At 36.4% G+C, this 21,782-nt stretch overlaps 1 pseudogene; it reads left to right on the forward strand.

Annotated features, from left to right (window-relative positions):
- The first annotated feature begins 94 nt into the window (after nucleotides 1-94).
- Nucleotides 95-21,341, forward strand: LOC120193952 (annotated as a pseudogene).
- The last annotated feature ends 441 nt before the right edge of the window (nucleotides 21,342-21,782 follow it).

Raw genomic sequence — 21,782 nt, forward strand, 5'->3', positions numbered from 1 at the left:
CAAATTTAAACCAATGAAAAGAAAAGAAAAAAGAATGGAGGAGAAAAAGTTAAACCAGACGTGTATAAGTTGGCAACAATTACCAGTCGTCGTCCTTCACGTTGCAGTTTAGTAGATGTCTGTTTTTCATCTTTGATTTCCGTCTTTTCACTCGTTTTCAAGTTCTTCATGTTTTGGTTACATTCAAGAAAAGAAGGGAAAAATCGCCATTGTCGTGGCATTCCGAAATTCAAAGCTAATAGCGAATGCTCTCATCTCATTTCTATCTTACAGGTATATCTATTAACTCTTTAAACGACGTATCGTTTTCGTATTATTTATTATATTACACCAACGCTTTTATCTATCTTTAAATTCTGTAGTTTTCGGCACGTACAAATGTTTCCTTCCCACTTTTTTTTCCCTTAAATCTGTTTCCTTCTTTTAATGCTAAACATTGCGAGTTCTGTACGTTTTATTTTGCAGAAAACGCTGCCGTTTTTTGAGCTAAATTCACCCCTCCTCTATTCATTTATCATTTTGATTTTTGTTTCTGCTCTTTCTGTATTGCCTGATCCCGCTGAAACGACAACGTTTCCATTAGCTTTGTTCGGTCGCTACTGAAAAGACGAAGTCTAATGAAATTTGTTTTTTTATGTCTTTTAAAGAACTCTGTACAAAGATTGGAGCTAAGCAAAATGATAAAATTCCGATTCTCTGTAACTTTTCCTTTGATCTCTGATTTGTCAATGCTCGCGATTAAATAATAACATTGGACGAGTTAGTTTATAATTGGTCTTCGAACTTTTTTTTGCAGCTAACATCAGAGAGTTTTGTGTTAAGTTCTGGGGAGATTGTTTATAGTAACGTCGAAATGCGGGGACGACACGCTGATTCTTATTCCATGTACATGCGTGGTAGCAGATACCACATTATCAATGCCTATGACAAAGAACAAGGTTCACGGGTTCTTCAATTTTTCCATTTATTTCTTTATGACGTATAAGAAAAAAATGTTTTTTTTTTATCAATTTCCCTTATGTAGCGAATTTATTAAGCACGAGTTTTTACTATTAATTCTGGCGCTGCAAGTTAATAAAATTGGCTAGTTATCATGAAGCAATTTATATAACCTTTTTAGAAAAAGGCAAGTTGCAAGAAGTTCAAAGTTTTTTGTTATTAGTTTTTAGTATCATTTCTATCCTCATGCTTTTGATCTTTTTGGAATGGCTTGAAGTCCCCCTTTTTCTGCTTATAGTTATATAGTTTTATATTTTTTAATGAAGTTGTCTTTATTAGTTTCAGTAGGTGCTGACAGTTTTCTACTTTATTATGTGGACTTTTAAGTACGATTACTGAATGGAGTGGACAAAGATATTGGAAACCCTCCTTGGAAGCGATCTGTATGTACTCCTGGCAACCTTATCTTCCTTGTTATTTGGTTACCATCTTGGGTATGCTCATTTTTTGATTTTTTGGGTTAATCTGGACATTCTGCTGACAATGTATTGTTAATGCTTACTACTGTTGATTCAGAGTAGTTAGTGAAACGCTAGAAAGTATTTCACATGACCTCGGCTTTCATGGGGATATCAAGGCTGAAGGTACTAGAGCAATGAACTTTGTAGCTCGTCTTGTTTGAAAAATCACTCTAATGAGTAGTGTGTTTTCTTTTTGTTGAAACGAAGGCCTGGTTGTAAGTACATGTTTAGGGGGTGCCTTTGTGGAATCGTTGTTCAGTGGTTTGATTGCAGATGGGGTCGGGCGTCGCAGGGCATTCCAGCTGTGTGCTTTACATATGATAATTGGATCTTCTATGAGGTAATTGCAATATTAATTCCTAGCTTTTTTTTTGTTGGGGGGGGGGTTCTTTGAATTTATCTCAAATAGGAAATCCATTATACTCGATATGAAAGTCTTGGAGGGTTTGTTCTGAATTTGATTTTTTTGGATTTTAGTTCAGCTAAAATTAATTAGGCAAAATTTCAGTTTAACTGAAAAATTCATTAGTTAATTTCCTGAGCCATTTTGTTGAGAGATACTGAGTCACTCCTACCTTTTTCTTTTGGTTCGCATAAAACAAATTAAATTATATAGAATGAGTTAGGAGTTTTTTGGCATCTTGCTTTGTAATCTTTTAATAATTATAATCGTGTCTTCATTTTGCATTGTATAATTCTTGCAGTGCAACGGCAAAAAACTTTTGGGGCATGCTTCTAGGGAGGTTATTTGTTGGGACTGGAATGCGTATTGGCCCTCCTGTTTCAGCTCTTAATATGGCAGAGGTATTAATGTACTATTTTTCTGTTATATTGTAAGGCTTCTTCTCTTCTTTCCCTTTTTTACACATAGTAATGCGACCCATGCCCAGGTTTCTCCACCTTATATAAGAGGCACATATGGATGCTGCAGTCGAATCGCTACATGTTTAGGATTGATAGGTGCTCTATTTATGGGATTCCCTGCTAAGGAAACCAAGGGTTGGTAAGAAATGATGGGCTTCCTCGCCCATGTAGGGCGTTGAAAAAAAAATATGGGCTCTAATCAAATTATTTTTTGAACTGGGGTATTTGTTACAGTGACCTTATTGGTCGTTAAGTGCTCCATAGGTCACCAAGTGCTCCATAAGTCACTAAGTGCTCCTTGCGACAAAGCCTCCTTTGTTGCAGCAACTCTTCTCTCTTCCCTCGCAATTATAACTCCATAGGTGGCCATGTGTTCCTGGAGACCTATATTGGTCACTGTAACAATCACCCTACTTAAGCAAATAATTGTTCGAATGTACTATGTGAAGAATTTTTTTTCCATTACATTATTTAATCACTTTTGTCGAAATGATGAGTGAATTAGAAGTAGCCGTAGCTATGAAGACGATGATCAACAAAAAAAAAACTTGTTTTAATATGTTTATTGTTATTTGAAGCAAAGCAATTTTTAGGATGGCACTACAAGATGATGTGCTTGGTTTCCATTCTTGTTTTCAAAAGAAAAAAGTTATCTGACAAACATACTTTGACAACTTGGATTGTGCTTTTCTGACACATAGGCTGATAACATAATTCATAACTTCATTATGTGCACAGGTGGCGCATATGTTTTTGGGCACTGTTGCTCCTGCTGCTATACTTGTTCTTTTTATGGAATTTTCTGTAGAAAGTTCCCATTGGCTTTTCAAGGCTGTCTGCTCTACCTTCATACTCACAGTAATTGTAGGTACCCGCATTACATGATCAACATCCTTTAACTTCATCTTGTGATAAAAGAAATTGGATCCGGCTAGAGATGTAATGATATCTTGAAAAAAGGGTCCATATTATGTTCACATTTTATATTGTTATATTCTTTGGAACTGCAAATAGTTAGCTTCACATATATCAATGTATCATGAATTACCACTATTACTTAAAATAGCTTCGATTTCAATTGTAGTTAGATTTAAGGATCTGAATATAAAGCCGTTTTATGGAAGCAGCTTTCTGAAAAATTATTCAACTGAACAAAGTTTGGACTAGGTAGTCAAGTAAGATCTTAGAAGTGACTATGATGCAGCCTGCAGGTGCTCTAGCCTCTAGGTGTTAAGATAGGATACCAGACGCATTTTATTATTTTAAATAGACCCGTGGAGGCTGAAACTTTGACTGATGGACCAAAGGAGAATCTATAATATACTAACACGAAGGTTATTTGATTAAACTGACACGTCTTTAACTCATATTTACTTTTTTGACATCGTTTAATATATATTTTCTGAAATGATAATCTTTCGGCTGAGCTGGCGAAAGGCGCGTCTCCGGGGACGCGCTTTACCCGTGTTTTCGCTGAGTTATCTGCCATGTGTGGAAGGCGCATCCCTGGGGACGCGCCTTCACTGACTCGACTGCCACATGTGGAAAGCGCATCCCCGGGGACGCGCCTTCCATTAAATGTCATAAATGCCCCCATCCGTTTTCCCTAACTACCCCCCTCCTCCCCTATATAAACCCCCTCAACCCTCCCTCATTCTTCACACCAAAATCATATTCTCTTCTCTTATATAACTCAAATTCTCCAACTATTTGAGTTTTAAATTTGTTATTATTGGTAAGAAATTTATTTTTATGTTAGTATTTTTTAAATAGTTATTATATTTTATATTAATATATTTACGTAAATATTATTATTTTTATTAAAATAATATTTATATAATTATTATTTATTTAGAATTATTAATTTTTTTGCTAATTATATTGTTTTGTCTACAATTATAATGGAAAACGAAATGCTGTTGCGATTGGATATTGATCATATCTCCAGACATTTTAGTGATATAGTAATATTTTTTATAATTAATGTTAATATTTAAATTTATTTTTATTTTAAAGTTATTATGAATTTATATTAATTTTTATTTTTTATAATATATATTATTTAGGATACTTATCGTATTTTAGAGACTTTTATTAAAAATCCACGTATACCGACACCGGAACGTATTTTGCCATATTTGGCTTCTGCCGGGTTCGGGTATATTGCAACAATTATAGGCGGTTGCAAACTCGAACCTGTCCTAATTTCTGCACTGATTGAGAGGTGGAGGCCCGAGACACACTTTTCACCTTCCATGTGGAGAGGCCACAATTACATTGGAGGATGTCTCTATGCATCTGGGGCTTCCCGTCGACGGAATAATATGTGTGGTATGGCGGATGGTGATTGGCAATCAATGTGCATTGATTATCTTGGAGCTGCTCCGCCAGAGTTTAATGGAGGTAGAATAGCTTTATCTTGGTTGAAAGCTAATTTTGAGGTTTTAAATGAAAATGCTTCAGAGGATCAAGCAAAGGCATGTGCTCGGGCATATATTCTACGAATAATTGGAGGAATATTGATGCCCGACAAATCTCGCAACCAGGTGCATTGTATGTGGTTGCGGCATCTGATCGATTTTGATGAAGCTGGAAGATATAGTTAGGGCGCTGCAGTTTTGGCATTTCTCTTTAGAGAAATGTGTCGGGCGACGAATTATAAGAAAACTGCTATCGGTGGATGTCTTCTGCTTCTACAATCATGGGCGTGGTTCCGCATGTCTTTCTTATGCCCGATCGTGAATGAACCATACGTATTCCCCTTATTGTTGAGGTAATTTTCGAACTAAATTTTGATTTAAATATTTTCAATTAAATAGGGTGATATTTAGTTTATATTATATTTCATAGGTGGTCGATGAAAAGAAATGACCATAAAAGTATAACTACTGGTTAGAGGAAATTCGTTTACTTATTGATACGAAAGCTGGGTCTGAGGTATGTTTTTAAATTTGTTTAATTATTAATATTTTAATTTAAAATGCTAGATATAATTAGAATATTTTATTTATTTGAATTGTATATTTATATTTCAGTTTCAGTGGATACCTTATGCGAGCGATGAAGTGAAAGCTTGCATCCCACCCCACCTTAGTGGGTCATTAGAGGTATGGATATCGGTTATACCTCTTATATGTTATGCTATTATTGAGTGGCATCCAGTTGATCGCGTGCTCTGTCAGTATGGTTGTACGCAATATATTCCTGGAGCACCTAGGAATTTAGACGACGTGCATAACATAGATAGACGAGGAAAGAAAGATGTTAACTGGGTGGTGAGACACATAGATTGGATTGCGCTTTGGGATAACCGATATACACTGTTGGCCCCTCGACAATATTACGCTGAAACTAGTCATATAGTTACGGATAACTATATGGACTAGTTTAATGAAAATGGGAAGCCGTTTCTACTTTCGGCGGAAGCACGAGGGGTTAACATTCCTAGGCGTCGAGAAATACGTCAACCGTCTCAATATCATCGTCCCCCGAAGCGTGGACAGAGAGAAGGCGCTACCGGTTCTGCATCAGTCCCACCACAACATCCTTATCCGTCGATGCCGCAGGGGTACATGCCCAGCCCTCCACTTCATATGCCAAGCCCACCAGTTTATATGCCATCTCCGCAGGGTTACATTCCGAGCCCGCAGGGTTACATTCCTAGCCCGCCAGGTTACATGCCTAGCCCGCAGGGTTTTATACCATATGGAGGTACATATACGACTATGTTTAATGATCCAACATATGGTTCATATGCATCTTATTTGGCTGGTGGTGCTTCTCCGCAGACACCTCAATTTCCATCTGGATCACAGACATCGATGCCAATGTTTCCACAATTTTCACAGTTCTTGGGGAGCGGTGGGATTGTTACTAGCACTCCTCCAGGGTCGTTATTTTATACAGGCCCTTCAGCCCCTTCAGCGTCATCTACACCAAATGAAGAAAATGTTGATGATGATGATAGTGAAGATGAGGAGACTGAAGAACAAGTTCCACGAATAAATCCTCCACGAAATAGACAACCACCGCCATGTGGAACTCATTCGAGAAGACGACATCGGTGATCCAGTTGTATTTAATGTTATTTAAATAGTTATATTTCAGAATTTTATGTAATTTGGTTATGTTATTTAAATGTTTCATGGTTGTTACATACATATTTTTAATGTTATATCTAGTTCACATTTAACATTAAATGTTTGATAAATGTTTTTAAAATACAAATTATATTATTCAAAATTTAAAATAAAAATAATATTATTCGAACATTAAATTTAAAATATAAATTATAGTATTCGAAATTTAACATTAAATTTCAACTTAATATTCCAATTGTATTCGAAATTAAAAGTTATATTCCAATTATAGTTCACAATACTTAAATTGAAATTAAATTTATCCATACATATGATTTTATCATTAACATATATGTTGAAAACATTTTTGTTGAAAACATTTTGATATTTCGATATAACAAATTAAGTTAAATGAATTTTAAGATTTTCCAAATGTTTTTCTAAGTATATTCGATATAATTATTCGAATATCAAAACATTACTCCAAATATTTCAAAAATCATTTTTAATCCTTACTTAAGTGTAAAATTAAGTTTTAATCTTAAAACAATTTCAAAATAATCTTTCAAAGTATTTCGAACCATTTCAAAGCCAAAAATTCCATATTGCTAAGAGGGAACCGATTCCCCCTGAATGGTTTGGCTTCGAGATTTCCAGAATGCTCGGAGGGAACCGATTCTCCCATAGGGGGTACCGATTCCCCCTTGTATAACGGTCGAAATATTTAAATTTTACACTTAGGGAACCGATTCCCCATAGGGGGTACCGATTCCCCCCACGCTCAAAGCTGTTTTATTAATTGTTTTCACACTAAAACGTATACATTAAAATCAACTTATGACTTCACATTTATTCGTAAAAACATCTTGATGCTCATTCCATACAATTTCAATGTCACAATCAACTTATCACTTCACATTTATTCAATTTATCCATAACATTTTATCTAATTTATTCAAACTTCACATAACGTTTTAATTTAAGTTATTCTTAACTTGCTGAACTTTCAAAAGAAGTTAAATTTTGGTTATAATTTACCTGATTTACTGATATATCTAGTGTCCCCGAGGGACATGAGTGACATAATAGGGCAATGATAACATATTATCTGACAAAATAATGGAAGGCGCGCCCCCAGGAATGCGCCTTCAAGTCCCCTGAGAAATAATAGGTACTAATATATATAGTGTCCCCGAGGGACATGAGTGACATAATAGGGAAATGATAACATATTCTCTGACAAAATAATGGAAGGCGCGCCCCCGGGAACGCGCCTTCAAGTCCCCTGAGAAATAATAGGTACTGATATATCTAGTGTCCCCGAGGGACATGAGAGACATAATAGGGCAATGATAACATATTCTCTGACAAAATAATGGAAGGCGAGCCCCCGGGAACGCGCATTCATGTGAATAGTACTCCGATTATAGGTACTGATATATCTAGTGTCCCCGAGGGACATGAGTGACATAATAAGGCAATGATAACATATTCTCTGACAAAATAATGGAAGGCGTGCCCCCGGGAATGCGCCTTCATGTGAATAGTACTCCGATTATAGACAATATTATATGCAACATATTATAAACTTTCAAAACAAACTTCAGTTCACAAGCTTTCAAATTCTCAAAATCTCTGAAAATGAGTCGTCTTTCTGCTGTTGTTTTGTATGATGGAGAAATTAAGGAAGCTGAAGAGGGGGTTGTTTTTGAGTCAGCTCATTTTATCCCCTTAACCTTAAAGAGAAACATCATAATTGAGGAGTTAATCACAAAAATTTCGTTAAAGATTCGTGTAGCAGGCCAGATAAGACTATCTTCACTTCAGTACAGATTTCCTACTGAACTTTTTCCACTCACGTATACATCATTTCAGCTTTCAAACGATGATGATGTTTCTATGATGGTTGATGCTCATATAGGGAGTTCACAATCTCTTATTGAAATGTATGCCACTTTTATTGAGGTTCGTGCAACTCGTGGTCTCTCATATTCCTCTTACTTTGGCATTGCATATCAAACTGATCAAGTTGATAGCCCGACACAACTGATCTGTAATGATTTCATATCATTAATGGCGGATCCAACACCAGATACCATGCCATCAAGTTCAATAGGAAGACATTCATCTGCAACTGCTTATGATCTCAACCCACGTGGCTTCACCAATAATCTATATGGCAACATCTCTTCTACTTCAAGGGGCAGGCATTCATCTGCCAATGTTTTCGACTTACATATGGAAATGCCAACGAGACGACAGTCTATTCACATCCCACATGATACAATGACCTCAAGTTCAAGGGGAGGGCACACAAGCGGGAACTTATTTGACCTCAACATTGGATTATCGGATGAACCCTCATCTCCACCAGAAGAACCTTTTCGGGAGCCAGGTGCAGGTGGTGCTGAAACGAGATTATTCGTTGAACCTGACTCACCACAATTTAACATACATTCTGATGATGACGAGGATGACGTTCCGATAAATACAACACCAGCTGAACTTCCTACACATATGTATGAGGTTGATTATGATGCAATGTATGAGCCTGAATTTCCAGATCTTCCTGATGTTGGCAACTATGGACTTCAATCATTAGTCAATGACGGTAATTTACATATTGGAATGGAGTTCGCATCGAAGGAGGAAGCAATGATGGCAATAAAGAGTTATAATATTCGTAACTCAGTTAAGTCCCGAGTTGATCGATCTAACACGGAGAAATATGTCTGTTATTGCGTCCAACGTGGCAACGGATGTCAATGGATGGTCCGTGTATCAAAGAGGAAGAACAACTTATGGGAACTAACCAGATACAACGGTCCTCATACATGTTGTGCAACAGGTATAAACCAGGATCATCCCAACTTGGACTCCAACATTATTTGTCAAGCAATCATGCCCATTGTGAAGCAAAGCTCTCATATAGCTGTTGCAGTGTTGATTTCTGCTATACAGTCACAATATGGGTACACTGTCTCATATAAAAAAGCGTGGTTGGCAAAACAGAATGCCATTTGCAAACTTCATGGTGAATGGGATTCCTCTTACAACGAGCTACCCAGTTGGTTTCATGTTGTGCAAAGACTTAATCCCGGGACAATTGTTGAGTTCGAAACTCAACATCATTACGTGAATGATCGAATTGTTCGCGATCGTTGCCAATTTTACCGTGTCTTTTGGACTTACCCTCAGTGTATTAATGCACTCAAGTACTGTAAACCAGTTGTCCAAATTGATGGTACTTTCTTGTATGGAAAATACAAGCAAGTTTTATTTTTGGTTGTGGTCCAAGATGGAAACCGCAATATTCTTCCTGTTGCGTTTGCCCTCGTTCAAGGAGAAGACACTGAGTCTTGGGCTTTTTTCCTTAAAAATTTACGTTTACATGTTGTCACCAGGGAACGAGTATGCATTATTTCAGACCGAGGAGCCGGGATAAAAGCAACAATGGACTCTTTGGGTACAATGTATAGACCTCCACATGTTCAACATCGTTATTGTATCTGTCATATTGCTGCAAACTATTACGGAAAATACAAGAAGAACGATGAACGTCAGTTAGTCGTGCGGATGGGTATGTTACTTTTTCCCAATTTTTCTATCAATTTCTTATTACTTATTTATACTTCATATTAACTATTACATATTCCTAATGGCTTAGGTTACGAACTCTTACCTCAAAGGTTTGAGTCGATACTACAAGAGCTGTTTGGCAAAAATAAGAAGGGGTGCGAGTACATTATGGACATCAGCAAAGAAATGTGGACAAATGCATATGACGGGGGGTATCGCTATGGTCATATGACAACAAACTTGGCTGAAGCAATAAATTCAACCTTAAAGGGGGCGTGTCATTTACCAGTCACGGCGTTGGTTAAAACGACTTATTTTTGTTTAATTCAACTCTTTGCAAAGCTCGGTGGACAAGCTCTTACTTGGATGAAAAACGGACATATTTACCACCCAAGACTAGTAGTTGATTTATAGAAAAAAGTGGCTGCATCAAATGGTATGTTAGTTACAAATTTTTCTCGCATCCGTGAATTGTTTCGTGTAACCGAAATGCCACGTCCGCTGCAAGGGATTTGAGCTAACTCTTTCAGAGTTAATCTGCAAGAGAGGTGGTGCGATTGTGGTTTCTTTCAAGCACTCAAATATCCATGCTCTCATGTCATTGCTGCTTGCTCACATTCGCATTTGGACTACAAAAATTATGTTGATCCCGTATACCAACTTTCACAAGTATTCAAGGTATATGAATTTGAGATTCCGCCCATAGGAAACGAAAGAGACCCAAATGAGATTCAAACTTGGCTTACAATTGTACCAGATCCATTACTATTAAGGGACTCAGGTCGTCCAAAATCTACTAGAATACATTGTGATATGGATATTCGGGAGAAGTCAACAGAACAAAAACGATGTGGGCATTGTAGAAACATCGGGCACAATAGAAAAAAATGTCCAGCTCTGTTATCATCATATAACCGTTAACTCTTATGTAATTAATATTGTATTTAAATGAATGTTTTTGTTTCTAATAATTTAATGTTATTGCATTTATATAATTTGTCAATGTATGTACACCTAAATAATTTTTTTTAACTTTTAAATACATAAATATTTTTAATATATTTATTTAATATAATAATTAATATTAGTAGTTATAATTTTTTTTAAATATAATAAGAATTCTACCTTATAAGTAGAAAAAATATTAAATTAAACAAATTAAAAGTTATTAGAAAATTTATGTATACGATGACGCATTTCATGTTCTGATTGGAGGATTAAATTTATTAAATTAAATTTTCAATAAGACTAATTTCATAAAATATGTAAGTCTTGAAGATTAAATATGTAATTATACTAATTTATTAACTTATGCATCAATATTTTCGTTAAATATTGATAAGAGATGTCTAAATTGATAACATTTAAATAATTAACTGATAAAATTAATAGATCGATAATCAAAATAAAAAATAATAATATAACCATATGTGTAATATTATAATTTCATACATTTTTCCTATAACTACAATAAAGTCAAAACTGGTTTTCATATATTGTTATATCATATTAATGTAGATAATTCACTCCACATTTAACACACATTAACAAAATACATTTGATAATTCTTACATTATAATCGAAACACTTTACATAATATATTATTAATTTATAATAATAATAAAAATAAAATATTTATTATTAAACAAAATACATGGCATTCGAGCTGGCGAAAGGCGCGTCCCCGGGGATGCGCCTTCCACACGTGGCATCTAACTTAGCGAAAATACGGGTAAAGCACGTCCCTGAGGACGCGCCTTTCACCAACTCAACTGAAAGAGTGTCATTTCGAGAAATATATATTAAACGGTACCAAAAAAATAAATATGAGTTAAAGGCGTGTCAGTTTAGTCAAATAACCTAACATGAAAGCTAGGTTCATTTCTGAGCTATGGCTGCTACTCTATCCTGAAATCATTGCTTCATACTATGGGTGAAATTCAACCTTTATATATATTAAGGAAAAAAATGAAAAAAGACGAATGATATGATCAATTCTCGTCGTTTATCTTCAAGTAGATTTTTCGCTGTGTCAGTAGCCTCTCATAAGCTTTATAAACTTGCTTCAGCTAGGACGGGGTGCTCATGCTGAAATTGTGTTTGAGAAACTTCTGGGAGAACCATATGTCAAAGCTGCAATGGCTGAATTGTCAAAGTCAGAAAGAGGGGATGAGTCAGATACAGTCAAGCTCTCCAAGCTACTTTTTGGCCGTCATCGTAAAGGTAAACTCTGAACATGCCAATAATTTTCGGTAAGATCTTTAGTAAACTTTTCTTCTTAACATCTTCCTTTGCAGTTGTTTTCATTGGATCTCTGCTTTTTGCTTTACAACAACTATCTGGCATAAATGCTGTTTTCTATTTCTCATCTTCTGTCTTTAAAAGTGCCGGTGTACCCTCACAGTCTGCAAACATATGTGTGGGAATTGCCAATTTGTTTGGTATAAGTAGCTACTTCACCATGTATCTAATTTATGCATCCGGAATATTTTTTTTTAAAAATTTGCTTCTTATACGTCTTCAGGGCCACTTTTGCATTGCTTTCAATGGATAAACTGGGAAGGAAGGCTCTTCTCATTGCAAGTTTTTCAGGAATGGTAAAGAGAACAGATTTGGCTTGTCGTTTATGGTTCGGTACACACTAGCAGCATATATAAGATGTCAAAATTTCTAATATAATTTATTTTCTGTAGCTGTTTGTGGCATTTATAATTTTGCATTAAATGTTGAATTCTATTTGAGAAAGCATGGGCGATTTTTCCAAAAAAATCACTCTGACAATTTTTATATAAATGTCAGACACCTTTTTCATATTTATTTACCGATTTAACACCTTTTTTTTCTCAGAAAAACGCTCCTCTGAAATACACATTGTGAAATGTGTAAAAAATACAGGTGCTACTTTGATAAATATTTTTAACATGATGGCTACTATATAATTAAGAGAAAATAATCCCAGTGACCAAAAATGTTTTATAATATACGATTTTAATCAACTTTTTTTGGATTTGCCAAAATGACCAACTAAATCGCAATGCGATCGATAATTCGCAACGCGATCTCCAGTATCGCAAATCAGTTTCCAGATTCGCAACGCGAACTTGGACTATCGTAATGCGATTTACATATTCGCATTGCGATAGTCGAAGTTCGCGTTGCGATTTTCCAAATTCGTTGCGATAGTCGAAGTTCGCGTTGCGATTTATTCCAAATTCGTTGCGATAGTCCAAGTTCACGTTGCGATTTATTCCAAGTTCGTTGCGATAGTCGAAGTTCGCGTTGCGATTTATTCCAAATTCGTTGCGATAGTCCAAAATCGCAACTACTGATGGTATTGCATTTGTTTCTTAAGAATTTTCTTTAAAAATATAGTATTCGCGCGGACGTGTCGAAGACACGTACGACCACGACCACGACCCGAGACGAGACGAGACGAGACGGCTGCGCGCGAGAATCCCCCTTGTTCTCTATCACTCAATAAGGAAGTGGGGAAGCCAAGCCTTAAATACCATTCCCAATAGTGTTTCCAATACTATGTGGGATTGAGCATTACCAACACTTGTTCCCAATACTATGTGGGATTGAGCCTTAAATAGTGATATTATTTTTGAATGTTTTGCTTAAAATTGCAATAATTGCAATTGATTGTAGATTGACTTTTAATTATGACATATTTAATCGTATAATACTAATGCAATTGGTTGCTGATTCAGTTATTTTAAGGTGCATGATTGTTAATTGTTTCCTGAATAATCACATTGTATTGGAAACAAGTGTTGGTAATGCTCAATCCCACATAGTATTGGAAACACTATTGGGAATGATATTTAAGGCTTGGTTTTCCTACTTCCTTATTGAGTGATAGAGAACAAGGGGACTCTCGCACGCCGCCGCCGCCGCCGTTCGTCTCGTGGTCGTGGTAATACGTGTCTTCGACACGTCCGCGCGAATACTATCTTTTTAGAGAAAATTCTTAATAAACAAATACAATACCACCAGTCATTGCGATTTTGGACTATCGCAACGAATTTGGAAAATCGCAACGCGAACTTCGACTATCGCAATGCGAATATGTAAATCGCATTGCGATAGTCGAAGTTCGCGTTGCGAATATAGAAACTGATTTGCGATACCGAATATCGCGTTGCGAATTATTAATCGCATTGCGATTTAGTTGGTCATTTTGGCAAATCCAAAAAAATGTTGGTTAAAATCGTATATTATAAGGCATTTTTGGTCACTGAGGTTATTTTCTCTATAATTAATTTATATTATGGTGATATTTGCGTAAAAACGTCAACTTCATTTATTTATTTTTTGTGTGTGAAAAAAAAATCTATATTAAAATCTTTTACAAATTATTTTATAACTTGACAAATTTTGATTTTTGCATGAAATTACACAATGTTATTAAAAAATAATATCACACAAATTTTGATAATGACGACGACGACGATAAATATTTTATAATTTAAAAAATTATAAGTTTTATATATTTTTGAAGAATTTATTGACTTTTAAAATTAATTGTTTAAAAATATATAAAAAATATTAAAATAAACTTTTAAATTTTTTAACAACAGTTAATAATGTTTATTTATTTTTAATAAAATTAGAATTTAATATTTATTTTATATTTTTTAAAATTAATATTATAAAGAATATTTTAAATAAAGATGTAATATTTTTAGCTTTATATTCTCTTTTTATTGAATTTTATTGATTTATTACATTTTTATTATTTTTTTAGAAAATTGAATAATAATTCATTTTATCTATCAATTGTAATTAAAAGTTTATTTTAATATTTTTATATTTTTACAATTAATATTAAAATTCAATAAACATTATTAATTGTTTAAAAATATAAAAAATATTAAAATAAACTTTTAATTTTTTTAACAATAGTTAATAATGTTTATTTATTTTTAATAAAATTATAATTTAATATTTATTTTATATTTTTTAAAATTAATATTATAAAGAATATTTTTAAATAAAGAGTTGATATTTTTTAGTTTCATATTCTTTTTTATTGAATTTTAATTTTTATTGCATTTTTTATTTAAAAAAATGAATAATAATTCATTTTATCTATCAATTGTAATTAAAAGTTTATTTTAATATTTTTATATTTTTAAACAATTAATATTAAAAGTCAATAAACATTATTAACTATTATTAAAAAATAATATCACACAAAAATAAATAAATAAGGTTGACGTTTTATAGAAATATCACTCTAATAGAAATTAATTACATATTTATCATAATTTTAAAAATATTTACAAAACTAGCACCCGAATTGTTTTACATGTTTCTCAAGACGCGCTGCGGGAGCGCGCCTTACCCCACGTGGCGCCAGATCAACGTAAGTCGCGCCTCAGTGGCGCTTTACTGCAAAGGGTGTTAGATCGGTAAATAAAAATGAAAGGGTATCTGACAGGTATATAAAATATGTCAGGGTGATTTTTTGGAAAAATCGCCGAAAGCGTGAGCATTATTGGACTTTGTTGTACCAATAAAATTTGTAGCCTTTTTTGACAATTTAGAAGAGTTACGGTACATATTTTCTGTCTATTAACTTGAACATATCAATTTGTATTATACTCAATTTATTTGATTTTTTCCTTCATGCTTTTGTGTTTCAGGCAGTAGCAATGGGTATTCAGGCAATTTCAGCTAGCTCCTTAATCGCGAGAAGCAATGTAATTTATATCTCTGTTGGAGGCATGATGTTGTAAGTTGTTAATCCTTTTGAACATCTAAATGTTCCATTCTAAAGTGGGATACGCTTATTAAACCCCTGAGGCATAGTGTCACTTTGGATGTATAAAATTTCTTTTTCATGATGGATATCTGACCATTGAATGCATTAGAATGGATATCTATGGTGACCTTATTATACACTTTCACGAAGGCTATTCAAAGGTGTTGACGAAAACGGGTAAAGAAAACGAAAGAACACGGGAATTTTACGAGGTTCGGCAATGTGCTTACGTCCTCGGTGCCTAGGCGGCGCTAGAAGTTTTATTCAATGATGTTTTAGGTCTAGGTTACATCTCTATTTATAATAGAAAACCCTGGTACATAATTACAAAATCAACCCTGTACCGTACCGCGGGGGCTGCGCCCCCACACCCCCAACCCACATAATTTGTAACCCCACAACGAGACTTTCTTTGTAAGTTTACTGGTATATTTATGAGCCATACCTAACAAATCTCCACCTTGGCGAATATCCTGCCCCTTGGAAACTTCAATGTGGGTTGGGTTACCTTGCTTCTTTAACAACTCGAAACATTCAACAAGTCCAAGCAATGCTTGAACTTGTCTGTCGTAACTGGCTTGGTGAACATATCAGCGGCATTCTCATCAGTATGTACCTTCTGAAACAAAACCTCTCCAGATGCAACCAACTCTCTGATCTTGTGGAACCTTACATCAATATGTTTAGTTCTAGCACGATACACCTGATTCTTATCCAAGTGAATAGCACTTTGATTATCACAAAGCAACTGAACTCCACCTTGTTGAACACCCAACTCCTTCACTAAACCAGTAAGCCATAAAGCTTCTTTTGCAGCTTCAGCCGCTGCCATGTATTCAGCTTCAGTTGTAGATAGTGCCACGACAGATTGAACAGTAGACTTCCAGCAAATAGGCCCTCCACCAAGAGTAAACACATACCCTGTCGTAGATCTTCTATTATCCAAGTCACCTGCATAATCTGAATCCACATATCCTACAACCAAAGGATTATCCCGCTGACTCCCAAAAACAATTCCATGTCCCACAGTACCCTTTAAGTACCGAAAGATCCACTTGACTGCATCCCAATGTTGCTTACCAGGTTTAGACATGTACTTACAAACTTGACTAACAGCATGAGCTAAATCAGGACGAGTACATACCATCGCATACATCAAGCAGCCAACAGCATTAGAATACGGAACCTTTGCCATATTTTCAGCTTCCTTATCTGTCTTAGGGCACTGTTATGATGAGAGCTTAAAGTGATTCGCCAATGGAGTGCTAACTGGTTTCGCGCTGCTCATCGCAAACCTTTCTAGCATTTTCTCAACATAACCCCGTTGAGATAGCCGCAGTTTCCTTGAGTCTCTGTCCCTGCAAATTTCCATTCCAAGAATTTTCTTTGCAGCACCTAAATCTTTCATATCAAATTCCTGACTCAATAAAGTTTTCAAACTGATAACATCATCCATGTTCTTTGCAGCAATCAACATATCATCAACATACAGTAATAGAAAAATAAAAGAACCATCATCAAGGCTCTTAACATAGACACAACAATCATACTCACATCGGTTGTAGCCAATCTTGATCATATAGGAGTCAAACCGTTTATACCACTGTCTCGGAGACTGTTTTAACCCGTACAAAGATTTCTTCAATCTGCAAACTAAATGCTCGTTTCCAGGTTGAGTGAAACCTTCAGGTTGTCGCATGTAGATCTGCTCCTCTAAATCACCATGCAAAAAAGCAGTTTTAACATCCATCTGCTCTAAATGCAAATCCCAACTAGCCACCAATGCAAGTACTGCTCGGATTGAAGTGTGCCTGACCACAGGAGAAAAGATTTCATCATAATCAACTCCTTTCTGCTGTGAAAAACCCTTCGCTACCAAACGAGCCTTGAACTTCTCCCCCTCTTTTTCTGTTACTGTTGGTTTCTTCTTATACACCCATTTGCAACCAATCGGCTTCTTACCCTCAGGAAGGGGAACTAACTCCCATGTGCGATTGTGATTCAAAGACTCCATCTCCTCAATCATGGCTGCCATCCACTTGTCGTTTTCCTGACTAGTAACGGCATCATGAAAAGTAACTGGATCATCACTGCTAACAGTAAGTGCAAAAGATACCAAGTCTTCAAAACCCAATCTGTTCGGAGGCTTTATATTCGTCCGTCTCACCCTGTCTCTGGCGAGACTATAATCCTGCAAATCATCCGTAGTGGAACCACCAGAAGTCGGTTGAGAAGTTTCTGGTTTCTCAACTGGAAACTGCTCGAAATCTACCACTGTCGTGTCTTGCTTCTGCTGCAACATAGACTGTTCATCAAAAACGACATCTCTACTAATCACAACTTTCTTCGCAACTGGATCCCAGAACTTGAATCCTTTGACACCTTTCTTGTAACCCAGAAAAATGCACTCCTTCGATTTTGCATCAAGTTTGGATCTCTCATCAGCAGGTACATGCACATAAGCAGGACAACCAAAAATCCGTATGTTATCAAAACTAACATCATGACCAGTCCATACCTCTTCTGCAACTTTCCCAGCCAGCGATGCCCTTGGCGATCTGTTGATAAGGTAACACGCCATGTTAACAGCCTCAACCCAGAAGTGTTTGGAAAGCCCCGCATTCAACCGCAAACATCTGGCTCTTTCATTCAACGACCTGTTCATTCGTTCCGCAACACCATTCTGTTGTGGTGTCTTGCGCACTGTAAAATGCCTCTGAATCCCATGCTCCTTACAGAATTGTAGGAACTGTGAATCTGTGTACTCCGTACCATTATCAGACCGCAAACACTTGATTTTTCGTCCTGTTTGGTTTTCTACCTCAGCTTTCCACAACTTGAACTTCTCAAAAACTTCAGATTTCTGTTTCAAAAAATACACCCAAACTTTCCGTGAAAAATCATCAATAAAAGTAACATAGTACCTAGATCCACCCAAAGACGATGTCGTGGAAGGCCCCCATACATCAGAATGCACATAATCAAGAATCCCTTGAGTTGTGTGCTTCGCAGTCTTGAAACAGACTTTAGTCTGTTTACCAAGAACACAATACTCGCAAAAATCGAGCTTACAGCTTTTGACACCATGCAACAAGTTTCTCTTGTGTAATTCTGCCATACCACGTTCACTAAGATGAGCAAGGCGCATATGCCACAATTTTGTCGTATCATCACAGGACTCAACAGAGTGAACTCCACCTGCAACGGTACTCCCTAACAATCTGTAGATATTCCCTGCAGTCATCTTGCCTTTCATCACAGTCAATGCTCCTTTAACAATCCGAATGGTTTCCCTATCCTCGTCAGCCTTAGGGATAAAACCATTCTTGTGCAAAGTGCCCAAGGAAATCAAATTCTTCTTCAAGTCTGGGATATGTCGAACACCACTCAACGTCCGAACGGAGCCATCGTGCATCTTAATTCTGACATCACCAATACCAACAATATTGCAACATCGATCATCACCCAAATAAACCGAACCAGAATTAACCGGCCTGTATGTCGAAAACCATTCCCTATTTGGCGTGATGTGATAAGAACATCCAGAATCAAGAATCCAAGCATCCGTCAATTGTGTCGTTGAAATAGAAAGCATATCACCCTCACTGCAATCAGAAGTATCATCCTCGACCACGTTCACAGACTTGGATGAGCCATCACGCTTCTCATCGGTCTGCTTTTTCAACTTTGGACAGTCTCGCTTCATATGTCCCGCCTCCTTGCACTTGTAACAGTGAATCGTCTTCTTATCCCTGGATTTGGATCTGGAATTCCGCTTCCCGGACCCTGCCTTCTCTGGCTTCCGTCCACGATCTCGATTACCCTTGACATATAAGCTATCGGCTTGAGAGCTTTCCCCTGCATTCTGCTTCCGCTGGTTGTGAGCCAACAAGGCTGCAGTAATCTCCTCAACGTTGATAGTCTCTTTCCCATATGTAAGAGTAGTCACCATGTGTTCGTAAGAGGAAGGCAACGAACACAACAGAATCATCGCTCTGTCTTCATCTTCAATTTTCACATCAAGCCGAGCCAGATCAGAAACGATTTGATTGAAGACATTCACGTGTTGCGCCAAATCGTGATCGTCCTGCATCTTCAGCCCATACAGCCGCTGCTTCAGATACAGTTTTGTCGTTAAGGATTTGGACATAAACTGACTTTCCAACTTCCTCCAAATTTCGTCTGGAGACGATAGATGCATGACGTGATACATGACCTCGTCCGCCAAGCATAATCGTATGGTTCCTGCCGCTCGCTGCTGCAATTCTTCCCAATCTTCCTCATCCATCGACGCCGGCTTTGTAGGTCGCAAAGCCTTCAAGATCCCTTGCTGCGCCAATAGATCCTTCACCCTCGTTTGCCATAATCCGAAGTTACCCTGACCATCGAATTTCGCGACTTCGAATTTTGCTCCTGACATCTGATACCAATTGTTGACGAAAACGGGTAAAGAAAACGAAAGAACACGAGAATTTTACGAGGTTCGGCAATGTGCTTACGTCCTCGGTGCCTAGGCGGCGCTAGAAGTTTTATTCAATGATGTTTTAGGTCTAGGTTACATCTCTATTTATAATAGAAAACCCTGGTACATAATTACAAAATCAACCCTGTACCGTACCGCGGGGGCTGCGCCCCCACACCCCCAACCCACATAATTTGTAACCCCAAACGAGACTTTCTTTGTAAGTTTACTGGTATATTTATGAGCCATACCTAACAAAAGGAAACATTTATATTCAGCAACATCATTTTGTGGCGTGGTTGCTTCTTAACACAAACTTGGTGTGAGAATGCAGGTTTGTCTTCACCTTTGCTATGGGTGGTGGACCAGTGCCTGGTCTTCTCCTATCGGAAATGTTCCCCAGTCGGATTAGAGCCAAGGCGATGTCAATTTGCATGGCTATCCGCTGGGTAACCAGTTTTAACCCTTCTTACTCTTTAAAAATCTTGTCGTTAGACCTTTTTTTGTTGTTGTTGCTTTTGACTTAAATGTGCAAACAATATCACACAATCTTTTCAAATGCATTTCGTATTAATATGTACGGCGAACAGGCACGTGACTGTCTTTGGTGTTTGTAACAATTGCTTAATTTCTTAGTCGGTCTTTTGTTTTTACGATTACTGGAGCTGCTTGGACCATTGTTCCTGAATACAATTTTTGCCACCTTTTGTTCGCTGGCAGTAATATTTGTAAAGAAAAATGTGCTGGAAACTAAAGGCAAAACACTTCAAGAGATAGAACTTGCACTTCTTCCACCAGGTATGTCAGTTTCTTCTCATTTTCAGAACCGGGTGAACAGAGTATATTAAGTTAGATATAGCTAACTGAACTCTATTATAAATTTGTTTTGTATTATGTTGTTTATTTTTCTGAAGTATTCATGTTCAACACCGGTACAATTACACTGAATTAAGTTGAAAACATGTGAATGTAGACATTCTAGAATTTTTACTGGTTTTACAGGAGAGCTTTTACAACTGGATTCTGTCAAAGTCCACAACTGAATTAGGGGGCCATGTTACTCTGCAGGGAGCTGCTGAATATCAAAGTTGTTAATTGCAGTCGTTTGTTTTGCATCAAACTTATTTCGGGATACAAATCCAAAGATACCGACTTCGCTAAACGATGTCATAGATGAACCGATGGAATGAGACATGTTCACCAGGTGATCACTCTCCAGAGCCCAATGTATTATTTGTTGTTTCTCCTTGTTGAATACTTGGTGCATTTTCCTGCTCGAAATTTCGATGTAGCATTATTTATAGGTACACACTACTCACTGGTTTTCACTTCGAATATTTTGCACTTTTGAATTTCAATGTAAGTTCAATCCATGATAGAACCTCATTTTCTTGAGTTCTTGAGTACTTTGATGTTTTGTTAATTCTCATGAGCTGCTGAGGCTGGCAATGAATTATGAGAAATAAACTTGAAATTTGGTCTAAATTTTAGATTAATATACTGCAGATGTAGTTAATTTCGTACATATAGTTATTTTAAATCAAAATATAATCTTAATATAATATTAA

The sequence above is a fragment of the Hibiscus syriacus genome, unplaced genomic scaffold, assembly GCF_006381635.1.
Source record: "Hibiscus syriacus cultivar Baekdansim isolate YM2019G1 unplaced genomic scaffold, ASM638163v2 tig00116997_pilon, whole genome shotgun sequence".
NCBI lineage: Eukaryota > Viridiplantae > Streptophyta > Magnoliopsida > Malvales > Malvaceae > Hibiscus > Hibiscus syriacus.